The sequence below is a fragment of the Ambystoma mexicanum genome, chromosome 7q (genome assembly GCF_040938575.1).
Source record: "Ambystoma mexicanum isolate Mex_15411 chromosome 7q, UKY_AmexF1_1, whole genome shotgun sequence".
In the NCBI taxonomy this organism is placed as follows: domain Eukaryota; kingdom Metazoa; phylum Chordata; class Amphibia; order Caudata; family Ambystomatidae; genus Ambystoma; species Ambystoma mexicanum.
Window position 1 is genome coordinate 809,508,293 of NC_090941.1, and position 14,732 is coordinate 809,523,024.

Genomic DNA, 14,732 nt, shown 5'->3' on the forward strand with positions numbered 1-14,732 from the left:
ATTACATGAAATAATGGATCGCCATGGTTCTCTGAGAATCCAGGCACCATATGTCATCCCACTGCGCCTACCCTGGATGGTTAAGTAGGTGTCCACCCAACCATTTCTCCACTGACCACAGACCGACAAGGCATGCAATGGCTCTGCTGCCTCTGAAGTTCTGCCACAGACAGACAAGGCATGCAATGGCTCTGCTGCCTCTGAAGTTCTGCCACAGACCGACGAGGCATGCAATGGCTCTGCTGCCTCTGAAGTTCTGCTACAGACCGACAAGGCATTCAATGGCTGTGCTGCCTCTGAGGATCTACCACAGACCGACGAGGCATGCAATGGCTCTGCTGCCTGTGAGGATCTGCCACAGACCGACGAGGCATGCAATGGCTCTGCTACCTCTGAGGATCTGCCAGAGACCGACGAGGCATGCAATAGCTCTACTACCTCTAAAGATCTGCCACAGACCGACAAGGCATGCAATGGCTCTGCTGCCTCTGAAGTTCTGCTACAGACCGACAAGGCATTCAATGGCTGTGCTGCCTCTGAGGATCTACCACAGACCGACGAGGCATGCAATGGCTCTGCTGCCTCTGAGGATCTGCTACAGACCGACGAGGCATGCAATGGCTCTGCTACCTCTGAGGATCTGCCAGAGACCGACGAGGCATGCAATAGCTCTACTACCTCTAAGGATCTGCCACAGACCGACAAGGCATGCAATGGCTCTGCTGCCTCTGAGGATCTGCCACAGACCGACGAGGCATTCAATGGCTAGGCTGCCTATGAGGATCTGCCTTGCTTAATGTGAACCTTCAGCACAAACGATGGCTTTGCTTCCAGAGGACCTCCTGCAGCTGCAATGGTGAACTCTGGGCTTCCCAGCTCCCACCCTGAAGTGCATTGCTAGATCACTTTCCCTGAGAGGCTTACTTTACAGGGAAAATAAAATTACAGGAAAGGAGCTTGGTCTCGGTTGAGTCAGCATCCTGCTTAACAGGGTGTATGTTGACCATCTTACAGGAAAAGTGTTGTGATTCCGCACAAACTCTTGTAATGTGACATCTTTTCAGTTCATAGGTTCCTTTTATTTTGAGGTTCAAGATGCACATTCACATTCAAATAATTGGCCGCACCGCCATCCCAGCATTCAGATATCCACAAGTATGCGCGATAGACAAACTGTTGGAACCAACTATCTCGATTAACCAACATTAACTAAGAGTAAGTACTAAAATGATATCCATATTTTGTACCTAGAGGAGCAGAGTCCACCGTAAGACTCTCATCCCATATATTCAACCTGACAGTGCTGGAGTATTGTGTGATGTGTCGACATTCTCATGCCACCCACTGTTCTGACCACACTAGCCCCCGTTATGTCACCATTTAATGGATATTCATCTGTCAGACTTCTACCCTGTATATTGGGTCTTTTCGTTTTTGGCATAAAGTTATCTTCTTGTGTGGTGTTGTATACAAATGGACTCCATTGATTCTCTGAAAATCAGGCATCTAATAATAGTACAGAGGAAGCCATTTTTTTAGATGCCCGATTTTCAACCACTTAAGTGTGGCAGTGGGTGGAGCCTACAATGATTTCTTATGGGAATTCAGAACAAACATACACATGATCAGATCACCTTATTCTCAAATGTGATCTGTATTATTTTATGGGGCTGTGCATGAATGTTTCTCCCCTCCTTTGTACACTTGAGGAAGAACCTGAAAACCCTCCTCTTAATAGAAGATCTCGTCAATCTCTGAATGTGCTGAATGCTAAACACACACCTACTTCTACCTCTCTGGACCACCTCCCACTTCCCCATTCTGGCAATCTCTATTATCTCAGCACCCCTGTGCTTTAGAAATCCTATACATGCTGCACTGGCAACCCCCTTGCATACATACTGTCAGAAATGCATCTGTGCTCCAAACCTAATGTATATCAGGCTCATGGCACACGGATTTCACAGTGAAATGCAAAATGAAAGGAAAAAAAAAACATTTCTATTCCCCAAACAGGGATAGAAAAGCAAGTAGGACAGTGATGGTTCATACTGCTGCTGCCCCACTTAAAAATAAGAACATATCAAAGGGTTATAAATGACCCTCTCAAGCTCTACAAAACCCCCGGAACGTGCTCTAAACAGGCACAATGGGATATTGTTTTCCGTTTACTGCTAAACATATTCCCCTTTGTTATTTCGGGAAGCCCTTCGCACTGCACTGAAATACCCCTGATTTGTGCAATTGCGCACGGCGGAGAGGTCATATCGATCCATGCTGTAAATTTGGTGAAACATTTTTGTTGCAAGTGAAGGAGATGTGCTAGTGCATCCTATCACTTGTGAAAAGCATGTTTTGAGAATTGGGGGCATAATGTTATAAACATGCGAAAAGAAAGGGCCTATGGCTTATTTTCATAACTCAAATACAGTACTCTACCTCCCCCCCATTATAACCAGTAACATCATGTTTGGGACTGTTTGGATATCTAACATCATGCCTTCTTGATCCCATACCATTGTTTTGACAACATTTAAAGTCGCCACAAGAAGGCTGGGAATTTGACTTTGAAAAGCAAGTCATATTTAATCGCTTAGAAACCTTTTCGGTATTAAGTGCATTATACAAAAACAATTATAATAATAATGATAATTATAATCCAGCGAGGGTTGTTTTGCCAATCTGGACCACTTATCTCAATTGTATAAGAGAAAGGAAGATCTTGACCACTGTGAGATAGTTTGGGGCTGGTGTATTAGATTTGAAATGCCCTCCCCCCTCAGGCATGCTTGGAGTTAGAGAAATCTGATGGCAAAATAACCTCATTTCAGCAAGTGCAGCTCTTTCTACATGCCAGAATTCCCATATGTCTTATGAACACATGGAGGTTGTTAGTAACCTCCTATAAACCAATCAGAATGTTTAGAGTACAGTCAATAACTACTTTTTTTGACTGCATTTTGAACATCCTGTCTTCAGAAGATGACAGTGAAACGACAACGCAATTTCCAATCCTGAATTTTCCTCTCTGGTAGGACCTTTTTTGCTGCAACCAGCTGTTTAATAAACGAAAGAGAAAGCTAAAACATTGGAAAATGCTTTCACTTTCTTATAGAGAAACAGCAAACACATGACGCCCAATGCAGGCTCGTGTTCAATCGAGTTGCAATTAAAATGCTTAATTTATGAAGACAACAATGTTATTTAACGCTAGAATATAAAACCACAATTCATTTACTAACAACTGTCCATTTACTTTTCTCACTCTAAATCAGCATTTTGTACTAAAACAGCAAAACCCCAAAACAAGTATTCCCACTACCATCATGTGCTAGTAACCTTTTAGGGTTCGGGAGGGGTTATTATTGCTCAGTATAATGACCTTTCCCCAACTTAGTTTGTTGCAGCCCATTGACCCCTCCCTTACTCTATGGTGTCGACGAGGATGGGATCTCGAATGAGAAGTCAGTCCATACGAAGCGTGGAATCCACTAACGCTTACTCCCATTTACACTTAACTGACTCCAGAGCGCCCTCTGCTTACCTGTCATTGCTACAAGAACCCAAATACTACAGCATGCTGTGCATGTAGAAGGAGAACGGTCTCACTTGAGCAAAATTGCAGTTTGCAACCCAAGTGTAACAAAGTGCTATTGTGGCATAAGGCATGGGCTCAAAAAACGTGAGTACCTTATCAGCCAAGAAGAACATCACTGCTATTGTTTGACAGTGCTAACTTGGCCTACTGGTCCAACCATGAAACTGCAACAAACAGTGACAGAGCAGTGCAATGGTACGGCCACTGGCACTAGAGGGCATGTTTCCGGGCTCTAACTCTAAATGATCATGCGATGTGTTTTAATTATGTGGCGCCATTTATAAAGTGATTGTGGTTGCTATAGGTTTGAAGAAGCAAATTGCTCTCAGAATAGCAGGGGTCTGTGTAATTCAGGCTACCATAGGGCCATGGGAAGCATTATTTCAATGTCATGTTCATTTCTAAGACCTACAAGGCCGCCAAACTCCCAGGTAATGTAAAGACTTCAGCAATCCTTAGTAAGGATACCATACATAAATCACAATATCAGCCCTCCTTCAAACACGTTGTCTTTAATTGGGTAATAAAGCGGTCTTCCCCACAGACCTAAGTCTCTATCTCCATGACCACAGGAGTGATGCTGAAATTCTGGAAGGACAGCTCTTCATTCTCTCACTGAAAGATAACCATTCGTATTTCTGAGCTCCAAGAAGACCAAGCAGGCCTCGCCAGTAAGACCCGGGCACGGATAGCTGTTTGGAGGCACAGTGACATGGAGAATGCCAGAACGGGTCACCCTATTGAAGTGTCCGGTAGATGGGTTAGATCAGCGATATTCTCCCACACCACATTACTAGGTGTAAGATATTCCTCCTACAGTGGTAGAATTCCCTATGGAACTAGGGCAGTATGAGTGCTGGGGCACTGTGGGTGGGACGTATCCTTGAATAAAGAGGGAGAGATGGAGAAGGAGAGGGGGAGAGAGAGACATACTTTAGGTGGTGGGATCAGTTGTGTATTCAAACCTGCCAGTTGCTGTGGGAGGAGGCAGTCGGTCTGCTCATGTTAAGTATAGTTGGTATGGGACTTGTCTCCGTTGTGTGGCTGGATTGTGTTTTGCCGTTGCTTAAGTGGGGTGTATGTGCGGTGGTACCAGGTGACTGTGTGTTTGGTTGTGAATGGTGTTTGTCTGGTCATAAGGTGAAGCAAGTATTCATATGAGTTGTGAATGTTGTGAGAGAGGCAACCATGCTTCTGGGGTGCACTGTACAGTCATTTGATGTCTGCTCCACAGGACACCCTTCTGACTTCTTTCTTCTCACCTACAGTGCCCTCTGAATTTATCCCAAATGTGCCTAATCCTCCCCAACCCGGCCTGCCTGGGGCAGTGGCTCAAATGTGGCAATGCGGCTGTCCTTCCGTAACACCCCCCTCATGGAAAGCAACTTCAGAAACAAATTAAATTGAAAAGGGCCCCTTTGCTGAGCACACTCATAATGGACCATGGTTTAAATAATTGGCCCAGTTCCATGGTGCACAGCAAGCAGACAAAACGGCTTGTCTGCAAGTCTGCAAGATATGTAATCCACATTCTGAGGGCTCGACCGCACAATATCAGAGGTTGCCTACAGCGTAGAGCCAAGCACCGAAGCAACATGTGAAAGCGGCAAAAAAATCCAAATGTGTATGATAGAAAAAGTAGTGCAGTGACACAGGAGCATGCGTACCCTTAAAAAAAATAACAGTGAACATTGCATCAAATATGTTTTCATGCCCATCAACTACCAAGAATCCCCTACTCATGCTTCAACTGGAAGCAGATAGTTTTTGGAAGAGGAATGACGCCATTTTGGGGGAGAATTAGGGGCAACCACAGTCAGTGTGGTAGGAGAGAGGTGTAGGCAATTGCAGAAGCCAACAGCAGCAGGTAACCTGGGGCCTTTCATGGTGGGCGAGGTGCTTTGTGGCCGGGGGGGCTTCCAAAAGTCTCAAAATCTACAGACTCCCCTCACTTCCCTACTTACACGCATGAGTTTCATAAGGAAAAAAATGCCATCCTTTGTGCAGTCCCAGTTCTTGGTTCCTTTGACAGCATTCTCCCCACTGATCCCTGCACAGATGCAGTCGAATAGACTGGAGAAAATTAGCAATCGGCAGGGATGGATTGTATAATGTTAACCTTTAATTTCAAGGTTTTGATGAAGAAAAACAATAACCTTTTCCTTATTGTGATTAGCAAAGCCAGCTGCTTCTAATTCCATTTAGCATTTTCAATGTCCAGCCGGGAACCAAAACAGTTGACACCTCCAAGGGGGCCGTTATTAAACCATTAAGAGACACATTTCGAGGATATTGGTGGCACGTTTGCCTAACCCGATAGCTGTCTTGTTACTGTATCCTAGGTTTCCCATTCATCCATTAAAGACACTATATTTCATCCTGATCTCGGACCTCTTCCCCCCCACTATTGTGATGAATAAAGTGGTTTAATACCTATTCGACACTGCTGCTCTAACACGATTTTGGCGAGGGATGTTAATGTCACTTCAGTCATGCACATTTCCACTTTAACAAACAAACTCCCTTCTCACAGTCGCACGCTATCACTCCACTCATCCTCAAACTCCTGCCTTGGCCGAACTTCAAATTTTCCTTTGCACACTGCATGTCTCTCTCAATCTAACACTCGTTTTGTCCCCTTACTCTACAAATATGAAGCTGTAACTGTCTCATGTACAGATCTTCGTAGTACCCTCACCCTCAACCCCAACCACAAATTTCCCTCAACCCTATACCCACCTTATCTAAATCTGTTCGGTCCTGTACCGTCTCACTTCTCAGCCCCATGGCGACACCTCCCTGAATGCAATACTATTTCTCCTTGTCCCGACACCATCCCCGTATGTAGTGTGCTACTTTCCCGCTTATCCTCATCGCTAATAGTCCATCGGCTCCAGACCCTGTCTTGTCCTTCCCACTGATTTGGTTTGTTCTTTCATCTTAGAACATCTCTACTGTTGGAGGAACCAAGCTCACACAGCATTGCAACGCAATAAGGATTGAAAGATAGCATTCCCCCTTGTATCTTTCAGCAGCAAGCTAAGCTCCACCCCCTGAGATCCTGACTTTCATAGCGTGCTTGGAGAGTGACAAAGCTCAACTGAAACCTGAGACAAGGAATAAAACACAGGCCTGGTGGGCCCCCGGGAAGACACGTCACTCCACCTAGGAGAATCAGTACCGCTTCTATACATGTGCTAGCGTGTCGACCGCACAGGCCAGTGCACCTGATACGGTTTGAAGTGGGAGTATTTTACACCTTATTTTTTAAAGTTGGGAATAAATTGATGTTTTAGCAAGTATAAAAGTATGTCCAATGGGTAATTTATGAGCGAGTGAAAACAGGTTTTAAATGGAAAACAGAATTGATTTTGAAATAATGATTTCTTTACACCTAGTTATTCATGCACATTAAAAGATACATGTTTGCTATTATTACTGCCTGATTGGAAGAAGCAGTTTCTTCCTGTGGTACTATGTGCACTGCTGGTGCAAATATATCAATGGAGCCGTTTTGGCGAAAGCAGGTGCACAAGGGCTATGTGTCTGCTTGCTACATTTTGTTGGCAGTATTTTTACTCACTATTTCTATTTTTGGGAGTATTTGCCTATTTGTAGGGAGTAAAAGTGGCTGATACACCCCTTATCTGTAGGGCTGGGTGTCCCGATCATACCAATAACTGGACCCAGATCCCTCAATAAAGTCCAGACTAATGGAGGAAACCAATTCATGCTGGTACTTTTCCATTTGCACACGCTGACCCACAATCCTTCATTGTCCTGATCACATGACGCATTCAGGTACCCAGTTTGCAAGATGCGACAATATCAGCAGCTCCCATGCCAACCAGCTAAGCCATGCTGGCTCATTTAATAAAGCATCCCAATTTGTAGAACAAGAGAGAGTTTTCTCAATATTCATGTTAAGCATTCTTCATAGTCTCGATATGAAAGGCCAATTCTGTGAGAAAAGTGAAAAAAACGATCAAAGCACACACATCACAAAGCCGAAAGGACGCAATTCAAATATACCCTCACACGACCACCCAGTCCGAACAGAGCACTGCCACTTTATTAGAAGCGTTGAGATGCTTTTACCAAGGAAACATGGCAGCTTACATCAAACAAGCATCCACTGCAGAAACATCACAAGGCAGAATGGCCAACAGAACAAAAGGCGCTCAAAAAGGAGGAAAACGCAGCAATGGAACAAGAAGAAAGCAGAACACAAACAGGCATGGACACTCGCTCCAAAGGCAAAGCAGGGCTGACGCCATTATCAAAGAAGTTCCTTTTCAAGCTTGCCAATTGCCAGCTCGCCACCTGGAAAGTGCTCAAATCAGTGATCAATTGCATCCAAGCACGAGTGCAATTTTACACAATTGCACATCGTGTTCACCAGCTAATAAATAAACTGTGCTAATTGAACTACAAAAAGTTTTTTTTTTTTAAATGTGCTTTTTTTAAATGTGCAACTGTGCCCGACCCAACAAGTAAAGACCAAAGACTGCAGGAAAACTAGTGGATGAGATTAAGAATATCCTCCGCTTAAATAAGATTAAGTATATAGCAACCGGAGACACCGAGCGGAAATACGTGAAGTTCTGTTTGCTGTGAAGAAACACGGAGAGATTGGATAACATTAATATACGATTGCTAATTGACTAGCTCCGCCTGAGGAGGGTATGGGTCTGAGCGGGAGGTCCACTGTAATGAGAACGGTGGAAGGTGCGAGGGGGGGAGGGGGGGTTCTAAAAAGATTAAGAGCGAGGAGGAAGTACCCCATCAACTGAATAGGGTATGAGTGATGTAGCGGACATAATGACGAGTATCCTAGAAAGCAGGAACATCAGCAGTACCCACTAGTACTTTGGCAATCAAAAGCCCATCTTTGTCTATTAATCAGACCAAATCACTTGACACCATGACCACTATGTCCAATAGAAGGTGCATGTGAATAGGGGCGCAGTGACGAGAGCCCAGCGGAAGTGAAAGTCCATCCTTTCCGTTAAAAACACACCACAGAACCATGAAAGCGACTGGGAAACTTCTATTAAAGCACCGTGTGGCAGCCCTTTTGGCAAAAACTTAAAGGGCTCTAACCACAGATTGCCAAATTATAATGAAACTTTCAAACCCCTGGCATTCCCAGTGTAAATAGAAACCCCACAACCCATCAGCGAACCTCAACTTCATCAAACTTTCTTTGGTAAATGCTCCCATTTAAAGAATTGAGTAATAATAGCGCTGGGCTCGTGCAAGTCATTTTATAAACAGTAGGTGGCAGTCTTTCCCGACACCTAGAGGCAACCCATTCCCTGCTGCAAGGAAGCTTTGTAAATGCAAATGCGCGACGCGCGATTAGATTTTCTGGGAATGTGGTATTCACACGGGCATTCACAATACTTCCACGGTGCAGTTTAATTAGTAGGTTGTGTTAAGTATAGGCCTACAATTTCCAAACTGAATATGATTGTAGACAACTTAAATGCTAAGTGGTGTGCTCTGTAAATACGTTGATGCTTGAATTAAACTAAATGAACAGCCCGCTCCATTTTAGACCGCACACACCACGCAAGCGCTTCTACCTGTGAGAAGGAGCATCCCTTGGGGTGCAATCTGCTAGCTTCGGCAAACGTTGCAATGAGCGTCCGAACAACTGACGCAAATTGCGCAAAACAGAGGCAGATTACGCAAAACGTTCACTCCAAACAGTTCAATCGGGATGAATGGATGAAAAGAAGGAAATTGAGCCCCCTCCATTTACAGAAGACTGTCCGATACCCAGAGGTGGGTGTCCACGAGAAAAGTGACTCAACAAGTGTCAATCGAATATGCACGCGTGCCTTCAAACGTCATTTGATTACATAAACGAATTACATTCTTGTTATCTTGCAAAACCACACTAAATGTTTTCTTTTGAACTCTATAACTTGAAAAAGTAAGTTTGCTTTTGCTCACTAATCTCACCAGATACTTGAAAAAGGGCAGATTCTTTGAATTTCATCCACACATATTCTTATTTATTGGGTATTTATAATGTGCCTATATAGCAAAAAGGTATTTCAAGGCGCAACAAGACAAAGAGAAGATGGGGGGAAAAAAAACTGTCCTACTAGGCCTTGCGTTATTGGGATCGTCTAAGTGCAGTAACAAGAAGTGCGGGGAGAGGGAACGGGGAGGAGGGAGTGCCTGTCAGGGCGGAAGGGCCCATGGGTTTTGCGTGTGCCAAGGGGAGGGCAGTTGTACAAGTGCCAGGGGGATGCACAGGGGAAAGAAGGTCCACGTGCTAAGTGCGTTGGACGAGATGGCAGGGCTGAAGTAGTGCAGGCCCAGCCAGACTAGTGCAGCGGGAGGGAGCCCAGAAGGGCAAGTGCAGGTTAGGGGGAGGGGCCAGGGGAGCCCAAGTGCACGGGTAGACTGGTCGAGGAGGGCCATGTAAGAACCTGAAGGAAACAGGCAGCCAACCAAAAGAGGCAGAGGGGGACATTAGCAGGGGAGCGGAAGAGGGAAGCAGGAAGAGAAAATGAGGGTCTCTACAAGCTTCCTGAACTTAAGCAGTTCCAGCTCAGGTCGGAGTCGGCCAGGGAGGCCATTTCAGAGGGAGGCACCTGGGAGGAGAAAGAGCTACTACCCCCCCCCCCATCCCCAACTCTCTGGTTGGAAATGCGTCTGATCTGCAGAGAGATGGAGCTAGAAGACCTAAGGGCTCTAGTGGGGAGGAATTTAGGGAGAGAGAGTTGGATGTAGCAAGGTTCCAGGCCCCAGAAAGCCTTGTGGATGATGCAGAGGGCCTTGAACTTGATCCTTGCAGAAAGCGGAAGCCAATGGAGACATTTTCGGGCTGGGGATATGTGGTCCCTGAGCTTGAGGCCAAGGATAAATCTTGCAGTCCTATTCTGGAGTAGTTGAAGGGGGTGAATGGGAGGAGAGGGGGAGATGGAGTAAGAGGCTGCTGCAGTAGTCCAGTCTAGAGATAGCCAGGGCTCTGGAGAAATTGAGCTTCTGGGGAAAGGTAAGGAAAGGGAGAATGCCTCTGAGGAGGTGAAGCTGGAAGTGGGCCTTCTTGGCAAGGTCTGTGATGTGAGGAGAAAAGGAGAGAGAGGAGTCCAAGATGACACCAAGGTTTTTTTTTGCCTCACAAGAGTTTGAAAGGAGGGGGCCCATGGAGGGCGGACTGGGTGTAGGAGGGAATGAGGTAGCTGGAGACCCAATGAGAAGGATCTCAGTCTTAATGGCATTAAGGCAGAGATCGTTAGCAGTGCACCATGACTGAATAGCAGACACAGGCCCTCATTACGACCCAGGCATTGGACCATGGTGCTAATAGCACCATGGTCCATGCCGGTAATTTACCGACTCCGCCATGGCGGAATGGGGAATTACCGCCCCATTCCGAGGTTGGCGGGGCGGTAATTCCCCATGCTGCCATGGCCCTTCCCCATTCCCATTTCTGCCCCATAGGGCTCAATGGGAATGGGGAAGGCGCTAAGTACGGTGCCGCAAATTGCGGCACCTTACTTAGCACCAAGGTCCCTTTGTGGGTTGGTTTTTTAACGCCTGCTAAAAGCAGGCGTTAAAGTGCCACCCGCAAAGGGACCTCGTAATCAGGCATTAAGGGTTTAACGGTGCTGCCACCTTTTACGGCGCCGTTAACCCCTCAACGCCTGGGTTGTAATGAGGGCCAGAGTCCGGAATGAGAGAGGAAAAAGAGGAAGCAGTGGAGGGAAGCTTGAAGGAGAGCTGCGTGTCGTACGCTTTTAAAACATAGTTATTATATAAAAAGAAAATAACAAAATGCTACATACATAAAAGGCAAGAAGTGCAACCTTCTAACTCGTTTTGTTCAAATTAAATCATAGATTATGCCCATGAGGTCATGACCTGAGGAAACTGGATGATTACAACTCCAAAAATGCACGCTTGGAAAAACCTTGAACCCCAAAATGAACAAACAACAACTCACATTTGAACAAACATATACAGCTGGAAATCAACATTGCCCACCCATCTTGGAAAAAAAATCACACTGGCTGTGGATTGCAAACAAGGTGGGTTCCAGGATTCTGGCAATCATACGTACAACTGTTGCTTGACAAATACACCTGTGCAGCAGGTCTAGCCTGCTTGCAATTGCTGGTGGCATCTATACCTCAATTTGAGAAAAACACATCTTGGGTGGCGATCGGAGGGGGATGTTTGAAGTTGGTGGTTAGAGCAGCATCCACAAGGGATGTCCTTTTAGGAGAGCTGAAATTGCATTAACATCGACAGAACATGGATTGAATGCTGCTTTGGGAGCAACTGAAGAAGTTAAGAGGCACACCACGAATGTCCGGAAGCTCTAATAGATTTTACGTGCTGTTTAAATTACAATATCAAAGAAAATCAGTAATCACAAGAGTAAACTCCTCAAAGGAATTAAAAGTACGGAATGAGTCAACTAAAGAAGTCAACTAAACACATTTCAAGTGCTGGTCAAGTGTAGTGTCGAAGTGCACCGTCCAAAGCATTGCATGAATGCATTAAATTGAAAGCTTAAAAATTTCCCACACCAACACATTGGTCAATCTCACCTAATCAATATCCACATCCCAGACACTGCATAAGTGCCTCAAGTGATCAATTTTAAGAGACAGAATATTAACAGATTGAAATTAACAGCTAGAAAATGCAATGGACTGAAAAGTAAATGAAGCTTTCATAGACAGAAACATTTCCAGGGGTATCCAAGCATGTAAACGAGGTGGACCAACAATAGGGCGTTCATGTGTAGGAATAGTATAGGGATGGAGATCCTCCATGTTTTGAAGCTCTTCAGGAGGGCATTCCAATGTCTGCTTGTGGCTACGGCAACAGGATCTAATTAGTGCCCTGGATCAATTGTGGTGCGGAATAATCCCAGTGCAGCACATTCTAGAACATTGAGGGTGAACAGAACTTTCCCACTTAAATCCATCTTTCAGGTAGAGGGGAACCGAACCATGAAGGACTTTGGGCATTTTAGTAGAAGTGATGTTGTTTGCGGTGCATCCTTCATAAAGGATTCTATCTATCCCTTCATTCCTCCATCCCATCCATCATAGTAAGCAGCGTGACAGAAATCCTGGCCTTCACAAACAGAGTAGTATCCTAAGCACATGCAAAAATAAGACCTCATTAATGAGTGTGAGATGCTATTCTTGTTGCCATAGTCTTAAGTGCTTGCACTGATGGGAGTGTTGATGGATGCAGGGATCAGAATTAAGAGTATCTTAGCAGGAGCTAAAAGCAGCCCAGGGTATCCAGCATTAACCACTGACCAGGAGCCACCACTGTGGTACCAGCAGCTAGTACATAGCACTCTCCAACTCTAACTTCCACATAAGATGCAATCACTTTGTGCATTATTTATAACCCCCTTATTCTTTAAATGTTGTATAGCTGTGTCCTAATGCTTAATGATAGATTGTTACAAACACACATTGTCACAAATCCACATTGGTGTGTTTTTTTGATATCCGTTGGTCTGGGGAGCCAAAAGTATCTCCTGGTAGCAGTTGGTGTCAAGCTAACCAATCTCTTCTAGGCCACACGCAGGATCTAAATAACTCCCAGCTCGCCTCAATTTCGGACCTTGTGGATGCCTGTGTAAAGATAATTGCAGTATGTAACTTAGCTCTAACAGTGAAGCAGGCAATTACTACACCATGATGATCAGAACGTCGGGTCTTAACTGTTTTAGCAACATGAAAGAATAACTAACTGATCTAGTGAACCAAGAGACTTGAAAATTGAATTGTAAACCATACCAAGTGGTTTTACCTTCTGGTGCAGGGGGATGGAAAAAAAAGATAGGGTGATGTCAATATGGGTGCCAAAACCTCTCTTTACTCCCAAGCAATTTTTCTCTTCCGCCCATCAACTTGGCTTTGTAATTTGTTAGTCTCATGATCCTCCTCCACCTGGAAGGGGACCAAAGTATTATCGGCATAGTACTGAAAGACAGCAGTGAAGTGTGACAGAAGATCATACAGGGCTTAAGATAGATATTAAAAATTATTGGGGTGCATCAAGAGCCCTTGATGACACCACGTTCCACATGGCCAGGCTAAGAATATAAAGAATCAAGCCCCACCTGCGGCATCCTATTCCCTCAGGAAAGACTTGATCCAGCTGGTGGCATTTTCTGATGCCCTTCGCAACCTCACAAACCTCATGTATCTGTCGAGATATGGTCCAAGGTGTCAACGGCTTCAAATAGGTCTAGTAACATCGGTAGTCCAGTTTTGCCACAATCTGGCATTTGGAGGAGGTTCTCCTTCAATGGGACAGACTAGGTACTTCTACGTACAGTGAAATTGGACTCCTAATCACCTAATGTTCTTTTAAGTGTGTCTAAAGCTGCCCGGGGACTGTCTTGTCCAAGATCTTTAGCAAGAAAGCAACACTGGTAATTAGCCAGTCATGGGCACAATTTTCACAATGCAGGATAGCCTCTCTTTTTTGAAAGCAGCGTAATCCAAGACTGATTCACAACGCCAAGGGCAATAGCGTCACTTAAAGAGCAGGGCTCACAATTGCTGGGAGCTGTGAGCTATTTAACTCCTGGTTGGTGTCAGCTACCAGAAGCTACTGTTGACTACTAGGTCATCTTTTGCCATACACACATACCTATTTGACAAACTCTGTGCGTTGAGAATGTGTATGATGCAGTTTTGGTTAGGACATAACAGGTTTCATAAAATTGACACAACGTTATGGTTTGCACCTCACTGGGAAGTTAGATTAGGGGCACACTAGGTACTAGCTCCTCAAAGTAGCTCCTACTCAATTGGATGCTTTGAATCCAGGAGCTGATTTTAGCTCCTGCTCATCAAATCCTAATTTCGATTCCTGAAGAGGCAATTGTAAATAAAGAAATGATAGGGATCAATACACTCTCGAACCACAATGTATGGACATGGGCCATTTGGGCAATTAGTAGCGTTGAGGAGGTAACGGCTCCTACCTTTCTCACTGGGACAGGTTGAACATTAAACCAGTCACTAAACTGCTTTTAACATAAGAAAGAGCCTGCCACTGCAAACATTATCCTTTGCTAAGGAGCCCTCTGAGCTAGGGCGACAGATAAGTGTCCTGATGTTCATCATTT

At 44.9% G+C, this 14,732-nt stretch overlaps 1 protein-coding gene across 2 annotated transcripts in view; it reads right to left on the bottom strand.

Annotated features, from left to right (window-relative positions):
* Window positions 1-14,732, bottom strand: part of ARHGAP42 (Rho GTPase activating protein 42) — a 979,121-nt gene that overhangs the window by 494,156 nt on the left and 470,233 nt on the right. The gene's annotated exons all lie outside the window — the stretch shown is intronic.